We start from the raw sequence: 12,908 nt of genomic DNA, 5'->3' as shown, positions 1-12,908 counted from the left end.
CATCCCCGTGGCTTGTCTTGCATCATTAAAATGGCCTGTCTGTGACTATATTGCATGTGTAAATGTCGTGCCGAACAGGTTAAACTTGCGATTTTTGCTTAAATAGCAATGTTCTTCTTGCCGAATAAGGTAAGCGAAAGTCTGTGTATGCAATAATTTCGCAAAAAGCATTCTGAACCTAACGAGAAAATATATTTCATTGAGTTTGTTTATTATTAAATTATTGTAAACTTATCTAAAATATATTTAATTGGATTAGGCTAAATTAAATTGCACTTGTTATAATAAGGTTAGGTAAGTTTTCTAAGGTACATTTGGTACAAAATTATTATTTTTTACATTAACATAAATGGAAAAAATATATATATTTTAAGGTATAAGGGAAAATTTTAGAAAGGACTAAATTTTAAACGAGTTCTTGCTAATTGACCAGTTTTACCTATTCAGCACGACTTACATAAATCATTCAAAAGAACTGTAAAATGAAATTCACATTGATTACCACAGTCGTTATCATACAGATATTTCTATAATATCAACAAATACACAAAATTTAAGCAAAACCAAAGAAAATATAGTTTTTATTACCTACTTGCTAAGTTGCCCTAAGTTAATCAAAATGAATGTTGAAGACTAGAGAAAATATATAGTCAACATGGCCAAGTGTTTGGTATTTGTGGATCCCAGGAATGAAGCACCATGCAATATTTCACATATTAAATTGGCTAGAAATATAGGTACATAGTTGTAATCTACACATTTAAATTATATAATGTGTAGCCTTAAGGGTCTTCAAGTGGAGGAGGAGTGGAAGTGGAAGGACTCAGTGAAATTAATTATAGTTAATCAGCTGAATCTATGTAGACATACAATAGAACAAGGTAGTGCTGTGAAGCCTAATGCTGTGTATTTCTCCTTGTCATGTTTATTTTAATATTCTGCCAAGCCTTTGGATCCTGGTATAGAATCAAACAGAGTTTACGTGGTAAAGGAGACACTGGTAGCAGACTGAGCCAAAGTAACGTTGTGGCCGAAACTCTGTAATACTTTACCTTTCCACTGATAAGTTTCTTTAGTCCTTGAGGTAAACTTTGTTTGCTTTAACTTAAGCCCAGACTACAGCGACTATGAAGATTGAGACACTTATGCAGCATATGGGAATCTTTATTCAGGAAACGTTTCGCCACACAGTGGCTTCATCAGTCCAATACAAAGAGGAAGGCGTAAGGAGAGGTGGAGTATGAGGTAATCAGTCCCTCAGCCTGGAGTCGATGTGTTCAGTCCATCAATCTTGTAGAATGTACAGCATAGGGCCGTAGACGTGGCTTATATACTGTAGTGAGGTGACTTGAAGCAGACGGAGGCGGGATCATAGTGGTATCATCCACTAGTCGAAGTAGGTCTTTGTCCAAAGGTTGAACAAGCGTTGAAGAATTCTTTGTAAGAAGATCCCATGATGCTGCAGTGTCTGACAGTTGTGATGAATGGTTTGAAAAACCGACAAGTTGAAGATTGAGACACTTATGCAGCATATGGGAATCTTTATTCAGGAAACGTTTCGCCACACAGTGGCTTCATCAGTCCAATACAAAGAGGAAGGCGTAAGGAGAGGTGGAGTATGAGGTAATCAGTCCCTCAGCCTGGAGTCGATGTGTTCAGTCCATCAATCTTGTAGAATGTACAGCATAGGGCCGTAGACGTGGCTTATATACTGTAGTGAGGTGACTTGAAGCAGACGGAGGCGGGATCATAGTGGTATCATCCACTAGTCGAAGTAGGTCTTTGTCCAAAGGTTGAACAAGCGTTGAAGAATTCTTTGTAAGAAGATCCCATGATGCTGCAGTGTCTGACAGTTGTGATGAATGGTTTGAAAAACCGACAAGTCTACGTCTACGGCCCTATGCTGTACATTCTACAAGATTGATGGACTGAACACATCGACTCCAGGCTGAGGGACTGATTACCTCATACTCCACCTCTCCTTACGCCTTCCTCTTTGTATTGGACTGATGAAGCCACTGTGTGGCGAAACGTTTCCTGAATAAAGATTCCCATATGCTGCATAAGTGTCTCAATCTTCAACTTGTCGGTTTTTCAAACGATTCATCACAGCTGTCAGACACTGCAGCATCATGGGATCTTCTTACAAAGAATTCTTCAACGCTTGTTCAACCTTTGGACAAAGACCTACTTCGACTAGTGGATGATACCACTATGATCCCGCCTCCGTCTGCTTCAAGTCACCTCACTACAGTATATAAGCCACGTCTACGGCCCTATGCTGTACATTCTACAAGATTGATGGACTGAACACATCGACTCCAGGCTGAGGGACTGATTACCTCATACTCCTCCTCTCCTTACGCCTTCCTCTTTGTATTGGACTGATGAAGCCACTGTGTGGCGAAACGTTTCCTGAATAAAGATTCCCATATGCTGCATAAGTGTCTCAATCTTCAACTTGTCGGTTTTTCAAACCATTCATCACAACTGTCAGACACTGCAGCATCATGGGATCTTCTTACAAAGAATTCTTCAACGCTTGTTCAACCTTTGGACAAAGACCTACTTCGACTAGTGGATGATACCACTATGATCCCGCCTCCGTCTGCTTCAAGTCACCTCACTACAGTATATAAGCCACGTCTACGGCCCTATGCTGTACATTCTACAAGATTGATGGACTGAACACATCGACTCCAGGCTGAGGGACTGATTACCTCATACTCCACCTCTCCTTACGCCTTCCTCTTTGTATTGGACTGATGAAGCCACTGTGTGGCGAAACGTTTCCTGAATAAAGATTCCCATATGCTGCATAAGTGTCTCAATCTTCAACTTGTCGGTTTTTCAAACCATTCATCACAACTGTCAGACACTGCAGCATCATGGGATCTTCTTACAAAGAATTCTTCAACGCTTGTTCAACCTTTGGACAAAGACCTACTTCGACTAGTGGATGATACCACTATGATCCCGCCTCCGTCTGCTTCAAGTCACCTCACTACAGTATATAAGCCACGTCTACGGCCCTATGCTGTACATTCTACAAGATTGATGGACTGAACACATCGACTCCAGGCTGAGGGACTGATTACCTCATACTCCTCCTCTCCTTACGCCTTCCTCTTTGTATTGGACTGATGAAGCCACTGTGTGGCGAAACGTTTCCTGAATAAAGATTCCCATATGCTGCATAAGTGTCTCAATCTTCAACTTGTCGGTTTTTCAAACCATTCATCACAACTGTCAGACACTGCAGCATCATGGGATCTTCTTACAAAGAATTCTTCAACGCTTGTTCAACCTTTGGACAAAGACCTACTTCGACTAGTGGATGATACCACTATGATCCCGCCTCCGTCTGCTTCAAGTCACCTCACTACAGTATATAAGCCACGTCTACGGCCCTATGCTGTACATTCTACAAGATTGATGGACTGAACACATCGACTCCAGGCTGAGGGACTGATTACCTCATACTCCACCTCTCCTTACGCCTTCCTCTTTGTATTGGACTGATGAAGCCACTGTGTGGCGAAACGTTTCCTGAATAAAGATTCCCATATGCTGCATAAGTGTCTCAATCTTCAACTTGTCGGTTTTTCAAACCATTCATCACAACTGTCAGACACTGCAGCATCATGGGATCTTCTTACAAAGAATTCTTCAACGCTTGTTCAACCTTTGGACAAAGACCTACTTCGACTAGTGGATGATACCACTATGATCCCGCCTCCGTCTGCTTCAAGTCACCTCACTACAGTATATAAGCCACGTCTACGGCCCTATGCTGTACATTCTACAAGATTGATGGACTGAACACATCGACTCCAGGCTGAGGGACTGATTACCTCATACTCCACCTCTCCTTACGCCTTCCTCTTTGTATTGGACTGATGAAGCCACTGTGTGGCGAAACGTTTCCTGAATAAAGATTCCCATATGCTGCATAAGTGTCTCAATCTTCAACTTGTCGGTTTTTCAAACCATTCATCACAACTGTCAGACACTGCAGCATCATGGGATCTTCTTACAAAGAATTCTTCAACGCTTGTTCAACCTTTGGACAAAGACCTACTTCGACTAGTGGATGATACCACTATGATCCCGCCTCCGTCTGCTTCAAGTCACCTCACTACAGTATATAAGCCACGTCTACGGCCCTATGCTGTACATTCTACAAGATTAATGGACTGAACACATCGACTCCAGGCTGAGGGACTGATTACCTCATACTCCACCTCTCCTTACGCCTTCCTCTTTGTATTGGACTGATGAAGCCACTGTGTGGCGAAACGTTTCCTGAATAAAGATTCCCATATGCTGCATAAGTGTCTCAATCTTCAACTTGTCGGTTTTTCAAACCATTCATCACAACTGTCAGACACTGCAGCATCATGGGATCTTCTTACAAAGAATTCTTCAACGCTTGTTCAACCTTTGGACAAAGACCTACTTCGACTAGTGGATGATACCACTATGATCCCGCCTCCGTCTGCTTCAAGTCACCTCACTACAGTATATAAGCCACGTCTAAGGCCCTATGCTGTACATTCTACAAGATTGATGGACTGAACACATCGACTCCAGGCTGAGGGACTGATTACCTCATACTCCACCTCTCCTTACGCCTTCCTCTTTGTATTGGACTGATGAAGCCACTGTGTTGCGAAACGTTTCCTGAATAAAGATTCCCATATGCTGCATAAGTGTCTCAATCTTCAACTTGTCGGTTTTTCAAACCATTCATTACAGCGACTATGTTGGTCAGCCATAGACAGCTGCAAGACAGCAACTACCTAAAGTCAAACCTTAGTAACAGAACTCAATATGTGCATGCAAATGGTGCAAACCAACCAATCACAGTAGGAGTCCCACAAGGAAGTGTCCTTGGACCACTCCTCTTTCTCATCTACATCAATGATCTACCGAATGCATCACAGCTACTCAAACCCATATTATTTGTAGATGACACTACATGCGTCTTCTCCCACCCAAACCCAGTCATACTAGCAAACACTGTCAATGCCGAATTGCAGAAAATATCTGCCTGGATGATGACTAATAAACTTACCCTGAATACTGATAAAACATATTTCATTCAGTTTGGAAACAAAGCTGCAAATGATCCAATTAACATAACGCTAAACGGGTCATCAGTCACAAGACTTACAGCGGGAAAATTCCTAGGTATCCACCTTGACAGTAGCCTTAAGTTCCAGACACACATACAACAAATCACCAAGAAAATCTCTAAGACTGTAGGCATACCTGGAGTTTACCTGGGGAGAGTTCCGGGGGTCAACGCCCCCGCGGCCCGGTCTGTGACCAGGCCTCCTGGTGGATCAGAGCCTGATCAACCAGGCTGTTGCTGCTGGCTGCACGCAAACCAACGTACGAGCCACAGCCTGGCTGATCAGGAACTGACTTTAGGTGCTTGTCCAGTGCCAGCTTGAAGACTGCCAGGGGTCTGTTGGTAATCCCCCTTATGTGTGCTGGGAGGCAGTTGAACAGTCTCGGGCCCCTGACACTTATTGTATGGTCTCTTAACGTTCTAGTGACACCCCTGCTTTTCATTGAGGGGATGGTGCATCGTTCCACAATCAGCTCTCCTCGCACTGTACCATTCACTCATATACCCTTATCTCACATTTGGAATTTGTGCATGGGGATCAACAACATTCAACCACCTAAGAACCAATTTTCAAAAGTCTGAATCTGCTCACCGTTAAAAACATCCATACTTATTCAAGTGCCTACTACATACACAGAACAATACACGCAAATATAAACCCTCCACTCAAACTTCTCCTCACCAGCCTTAGCAGGACACATGACCATAACACAAGACACAGATCTCTTTTTGATGTACTTCGTGTCCATATCACACTATGTAAAAACTCTATGCACATAAAGGGCCCCAAAATATGGAATTCATTACCAGAAGATACTAAAGTAACCCAGTCTGAAAATCAATTTAAAACTCTTCTCAAAAGCCATTTAATCACTTTAGACTAAATGCTAAAAACTCAGTACGCACATACTCACTTATGTATTCCAACATCATAATTTCAACAATTACTTTGAACCTTTTATCCATTGTTGACAGGAATATAGTTGAATCATTGTTTTCACAAAAAGCATCTTTGAATATATGAATATATCTTTTGTCTTATATAAATTAAATTCACTTATAATTAATAATCTACTGTACAACTATCATATAATTAATATTCTACTGCACAACTATGACATAATTCTTAGTGTTAAGTAGTCTGTAAGCCAATAATGTTAAGTCGGCCCATAATGCCTAGGCATAATCTTTGCATTGCAACCCATTATTGTAAATACAAAATCTCAATGTACTATTGCAAAGACATAAATAAATAAATAAATAAATAAAGGCGTATGGTGACCAGCCTTACGAATCTGTGTTCATAGTGTGGTTCAATTCACACTGCAAAGTTTATAGAGGCCAACCATACAAAGCTGTCTTCCTCATATGCTCCCACCGACCTTCTTTCACTTCCTGGCACTACACAAAGAGACCCTGTTACCTGTACACTTTTTCATTAGCATCCTTAGCTACACGTGGCTGCATGGCTAGGGTGAGGGAGGAAGGATACACACCGGGGACAGATACGGATATGTTTATTGGTAATGTTACATCACCTTACATCTGGTAAAGGAAGACACCTGTTCGTATGTACAAATTATGGGACCTTCGCCGTGATTCTCTCGTGTGTGTGTGTGTGTGTGTGTGTGTTTGTGTACTCAACTATTTGTAATTGCAGGGGTCGAGTCACAGCTCCTGGTCCCGAGTGTGTAGGTGTGTATGTGTGTGCGTGTATGTGTGATTATGTAAATATTTGTGTGTATGTGTGCGTGTCTACGTGTGTGTGTGTGTGTGTGTGTGTGTGTGTGTGTGTGTGTGTGTGTGTGTGTGTGTGTGTGTGTGTGTTTGTGTGTGTGTGTGTGTGTGTGTGCATCAGTATGCGTGTGTGAGCATGTGTGTATATATGTGTGTACAAGCCACAACAAGGGGTCCCTCACAACACTTACCAGTGGGTCCCGACGCTCGTAAGTGTCCGCTCGGGGGCGGAAATTAACTATATATATCATGGTATAAAAGTTAGGTTTTTAGCCCCAGCATTACACAGTAATGTCTGAGAATGGCTGCCCACACCTACGATAACATCAGCCACAAACTGTCTACATCTGGGATACACTCCTCAGAATCCTTACCACAACCTGAGGCCGTAGTTCCTATGGTCAACACATAGTCTACTCGGACCGAGGTAGTGGTACACATTATGTCCTGCAGTAATATATATATACATATATATATATATATATATATATATATATATATATATATATATATATATATATATATATATATATATGTATGTATATATATATAGGGAGACAGAAGCACAACTCTTAGATTGCCAGCATATTCCCACCTGAAGTATCTACTGAAAAGTACCTCAGAAAAAAGGTCGAAATATTCAAGTAATCTATCACACATGTGCATGACTCCATGTGAAGTACTGATCTATAATTAACAATTGTTTATTCTACATTGATGAATGATATATATATATATATATATATATATATATATATATATATATATATATATATATATATATATATATATATATATATATATATATATATATATATATGAATACAGCTGCTTTCGATTTCAAAAAATAAATAAAAATTCAACATTTAAACTTGAATACAATATTAAGAATGCAGCAAGTATTCAGGTGTTGAACTAGACTCTTGTGTTTACACTATCCGCGCCATCTTTGTCATCCAGTGCGTAGGAAAATTATAGTGTAATTTATTTTCTCTTGTTTTATCTATGGATAACGTGTCTATTGAATCTTTTAAAAAAATATCCATGTACAAAGAATTCCCCTCATATCGACTCGGAGGAAAATGACGTCTTCAAGACGTCCATTTTATCCCATAGTTGACGCATGTCAAGCTATGGCAGACAGTGACGCATGTCAAGCTATGGTAGTGACGCATTTCAAGTATGTTAGTGACGCATATCAAGCTATGGCAGACAGTGACGCATGTCAAGCTAAGGTAGTGACGCATGTCAAGCTATGATAGTGATGCATGTCAAGCTCTGGTTATGACGCATGTCAAGCTATGGTAGTGACGCATGTCAAGCTATGGTACTGACGCATGTCAAGCTATGGTAGTGACGCATGTTAAGCTATGGTAGTGACGCATATCAAGCTATGGTAGTGACGCATGTGCATGCATGGAAGCAGAACAGGGATGAGATATGGGCTTCACTTCTGCATCACTTCCTCCTCTTTTTCTTTCTCTTCCTCCTCCTCTTCCTCTTTTACTCCTTCTTCTTGAAAGAACCACCATGGTAGTCGTTGGTCTCAGTACTCTGGTCACCATGGTCGTCGCTGGTCTGAGTACTCTGGTCATCATGGTCGTCGCTGGTCTGAGTACTCTGGTCACCATGGTCGTCGCTGGTCTCAGTACTCTGGTCACCGTGGTCGTCGCCGGTCTGAGTACTGTGATCACCATGGTAGTTGCTGGCCTCAATACTCTGATCACCTTAGTGGTTGCTTGTCTCAGTACTGTGATCACCATGATAGTCGCTTTTCTCAATACTCTGATCACCATGGTAGTCGCTTTTCTCAGTACTATGATCACCATGGTAGCCGCTGGTCTCAATACTCTGGTCACCATGGTAGTCGCCGGTCTCAATACTCTGATCTTCATGGTAGTCGCTGGTCTCAATACTCTGATCACTATGGTAGTCGCTGGTTTCAATACTCTGATCACCATGGTAGTCGCTGGTCTCAGTACTCTGATCACCATAGCAGTTGCTGGTCTCGGTGCTCTTATCACTATGGTAATCGCTTGTCTCAGTACTCTGATCACCATGGTAGTCGTTCATCTCAGTACTATGATCACCATGGTAGTCGCTTGTCTCAGTACTCTGATCACCATGGTAGTCGTTCATCTCAGTACTATGATCACCATGGTAGTCCCTTGTCTCAGTACTCTGATCACCATGGTAGTCGTTCACCTCAGTACTATGATCACCATGGTAGTCGCTTGTCTCAGTACTCTGATCACCATGGTAGTCGTTCATCTCAGTACTATGATCACCATGGTAGTCGCTTGTCTCAGTACTCTGATCACCATGGTAGTCGTTCATCTCAGTACTATGATCACCATGGTAGTCGCTTGTCTCAGTACTCTGATCACCATGGTAGTCGTTCATCTCAGTACTATGATCACCATGGTAGTCGTTTGTCTCAGTACTCTGATCACCATGGTAGTCGCTTGTCTCGTACTCTGATCACCATGGTAGTCGTTCATCTCAGTATTATGATCACCATGGTAATCGCTGGTCTCAGTACTATGATCACCATGGTAGTCGCTGGTCTCAGTACTCTGATCACCATGGTAGTCGTTCATCTCAGCACTATGATCACCATGGTAGTCGTTCATCTCAGTACTCTGATCACCATGGTAGTCGTTCATCTCAGTACTATGATCACCATGGTAGTCGTTCATCTCAGTACTCTGATCGCCATGGTAGTCGTTCATCTCAGCACTATGATCACCATGGTAGTCGTTCATCTCAGTACTCTGATCACCATGGTAGTCGTTCATCTCAGCACTATGATCACCATGGTAGTCGTTCATCTCAGCACTATGATCACCATGGTAGTCGTTCATCTCAGCACTATGATCACCATGGTAGTCGTTCATCTCAGCACTATGATCACCATGGTAGTCGCTGATGTCAGTACAACACATCAAAGGGATTCTTGTCCATGTTTCAGTATGTCAGCACTTTTTCTTCTACGATTTCAGTGTGAATATGTGTGTGTGTGTGTGTGTGTGTGTGTGTGTGTGTGTGTGTGTGTGTGTGTGTGTGTGTGTGTGTGTGTGTGTGTTACCATTTTTTTTGTTCTAGGCACGTGTGTGTGTGTGTGTGTGTGTGTGTGTGTGTGTGTGTGTGTGTGTGTGATGAGAAACTCACCACTGTAAGAAGACAGTGTACTCTGAGATAGAGTAACCAGCAGTTACTCTGGTTATCACCTTGTGAATAACTATGCAGCTCTCTATATGGCTTCTTCAGTACGCTACTACCTACTATGCTCTTTCTCCTCTCTCTCTCTCTCTCTCTCTCTCTCTCTCTCTCTCTCTCTCTCTCTCTCTCTATCTCTCTCTCTCTCTCTCTCTCTCTCTCTCTCTCTCTCTCTCTCTCTCTCTGTCTCTCTCTCCTTCTCTCTAGAAGTTCCTCAACATTCTTTGGTACTACCGTCGCTTCACAACTGAAAGACCAGTGTTTAATCCTGGGTAAATCAAGTTTGGCAAAAGTTACACCTGCTGCCTCACTTCACCTAGCAATAAATAGCTAGTATATATGTTGGTAGAATTACCGGCAATATGTAAAATAAAAGGACACAAGTGCAACTAATGTGACATTTTATTGTGGCAACGTTTCGCTCTCCAGGAGCATTGTCAAGCCGTTACAAACAGTACATGGACACAGAGGGTATATATAGGCTCAGATTGAGGTGCAATACTAGTGGTGGTAGTAGTAGTATTACTAGTAGTAGTGATATAAGTTGTAGTACTAGTAGTAGTAGTGATACAAGTTGTAGTAGTAGTAGTAATACAATATGGTAGAACAATTAACTCGCACATGAGTAAAAGGATATAACAGCTATTACTTATGTAACATAACACTACTACTACTACTACTACTACTACTACTAGTACTACTACTGCTATTACTACTACTACTACTACTACTATTACTACTACTACTACTACTTCTACTACTAATACTACTACTACTACTACCACTAGTATTGCACCTCACTGAGCCTATATATACCCTCTGTGTACATGTACTGTTTGTAACGGCTTGACAAAGCTCCTGGAGAGCGAAACGTTGCCACAATAAAATGTCACATTAGTTGCACTTGTGTCCTTTTATTTTACAGTGAATAGGTACCTGGGTGTTTAACTGAGTATTGTGGGTAGGAACCAAATGTTTGGTAGTATACCTTAGGTAGGGGGTGACATAGCCTCTGTGTGACAAACACTTACATAAACTCACCGTGCTTAAGAGTCATCTATGTTAGGTAGAGCGTGACTTTGAAATGAGTTGTGGCATGGTAACAGCTCTTAACCAGCAGATGAGTTGAGACGTGGTATCAGCTCTCAGCCTGCGGATTCGAGGGTGACTCAGTGACCCATACGGGTTTAGTACTTTTTGTAATTATGTAACGATGACACAATTGCTATAAATTATGTCACCATTGCTAAAAATTTTGCCACTATTGCTATAATTAATGGCACCATTGCTACAAATAATGACACCATTCGTATAATTATTATAATGGCACCATTGCCATAATTAATGGCACCATTGCTATAATTATGGCTTCATGGTTACAATTAATTGCACCTTTGTTATAATTATGGCACCATTGCTTTATTAATGGCACCATTGCTATAAATTTGGCACCATTGCTACAATTAATGGCACCATTATTATAATTATGGCACCATTGTTATAATAATGGCACCACTGCTGCTATTACATGCACTCAGGATTATATATCTGGCAAATCTGTTTTCTACAAGAGGAGTGCTATGCCTTGATAATGAAGGGCTTTGGATCCAAGGAACTCGAGGTATCTCTCCCTTCCACTTGTTAAACCTGCTTACATCTCCCTTCCTAGGCGCTGCAGGTGTATGGCACTCACTGACACCGTGAGAAACTGGAAGCAAAGGTGTGTGGCACTCACTGACACCGTGAGAAACTGGAAGCAAAGGTGTGTGGTACTCACTGCACAGTGAGAAACCGGAAGTGCTGTTCTGGTGTTACTATTGCTAGGATGGAGTGGAAATGTGTCTTAGTGGATAAGAAGACGACAGAGAGAGAGAGAGAGAGAGAGAGAGAGAGAGAGAGAGAGAGAGAGAGAGAGAGAGAGAGAGAGAGAGAGAGAGAGAGAGAGAGAGAGAGAGAGAGAGAGAGCGAGAAAGAGAGAGAGAGAGAGAAAGAGGAGCAGAGGATAATTAGGATAAAGAAGCAGAAGCAGCCCTACTAAAGCTCTTAGTTCAAGAAGAATCAACGAAACTCTTAATACAAAAAGAATCAATGAAGCTCTTAATGCAAGAAGAATCAGTGATGCTCTTTATACAAGAAGAATCATTGAAGCTCTTAATACAAGAAGAATCAATGAAGCTCTTAATGCAAGAAGAATCAGTGAAGCTCTTAAAACAAGAAGAATCAGTGAAGCTCTTAATGCAAGAAGAATCAGTGAAGCACTTAATACAAGAAGAATCAATGAAGCTCTTAATACAAGAAAAATCAATGAAGCTCTTAATACAAGAAGCTTCAGTGAAGGTCTTAATACAAGAAGAATCAGTGAAGCTCTTAATACAAGAAGAATCAATGAAGCTCTTAATACAAGAAGAATCAGTGAAGCTCTTAATACAAGAAGAATCAATGAAGCTCTTAATACAAGAAGACTCAGTGAAGGTCTTAATACAAGAAGAATCAGTGAATCTCTTAATACAAGAAGAACCAATGAAGCTCTTAATACAAGAAGAATCAGTGAAGGTCTTAATACAAGAAGAATCAGTGAAGCTCTTAATAAAAGAAGAATCAATGAAGCTCTTAATACAAGAAGCCTCAGTGAAGCTCTTAATACAAGAAGAATCAGTGAAGGTCTTAATACAAGAAGAATCAGTGAAGCTCTTAATACAAGAAGAATCAATGAAGCTCTTAATACAAGAAGAATCAGTGAAGGTCTTAATACAAGAAGAATCAGTGAAGCTCTTAATACAAGAAGAATCAATGAAGCTCTTATTACAAGAAGAAT

The sequence above is a fragment of the Cherax quadricarinatus genome, chromosome 1 (assembly GCF_038502225.1).
Source record: "Cherax quadricarinatus isolate ZL_2023a chromosome 1, ASM3850222v1, whole genome shotgun sequence".
Taxonomy (NCBI): domain Eukaryota; kingdom Metazoa; phylum Arthropoda; class Malacostraca; order Decapoda; family Parastacidae; genus Cherax; species Cherax quadricarinatus.
This window is presented reverse-complemented; position numbering follows the sequence as displayed.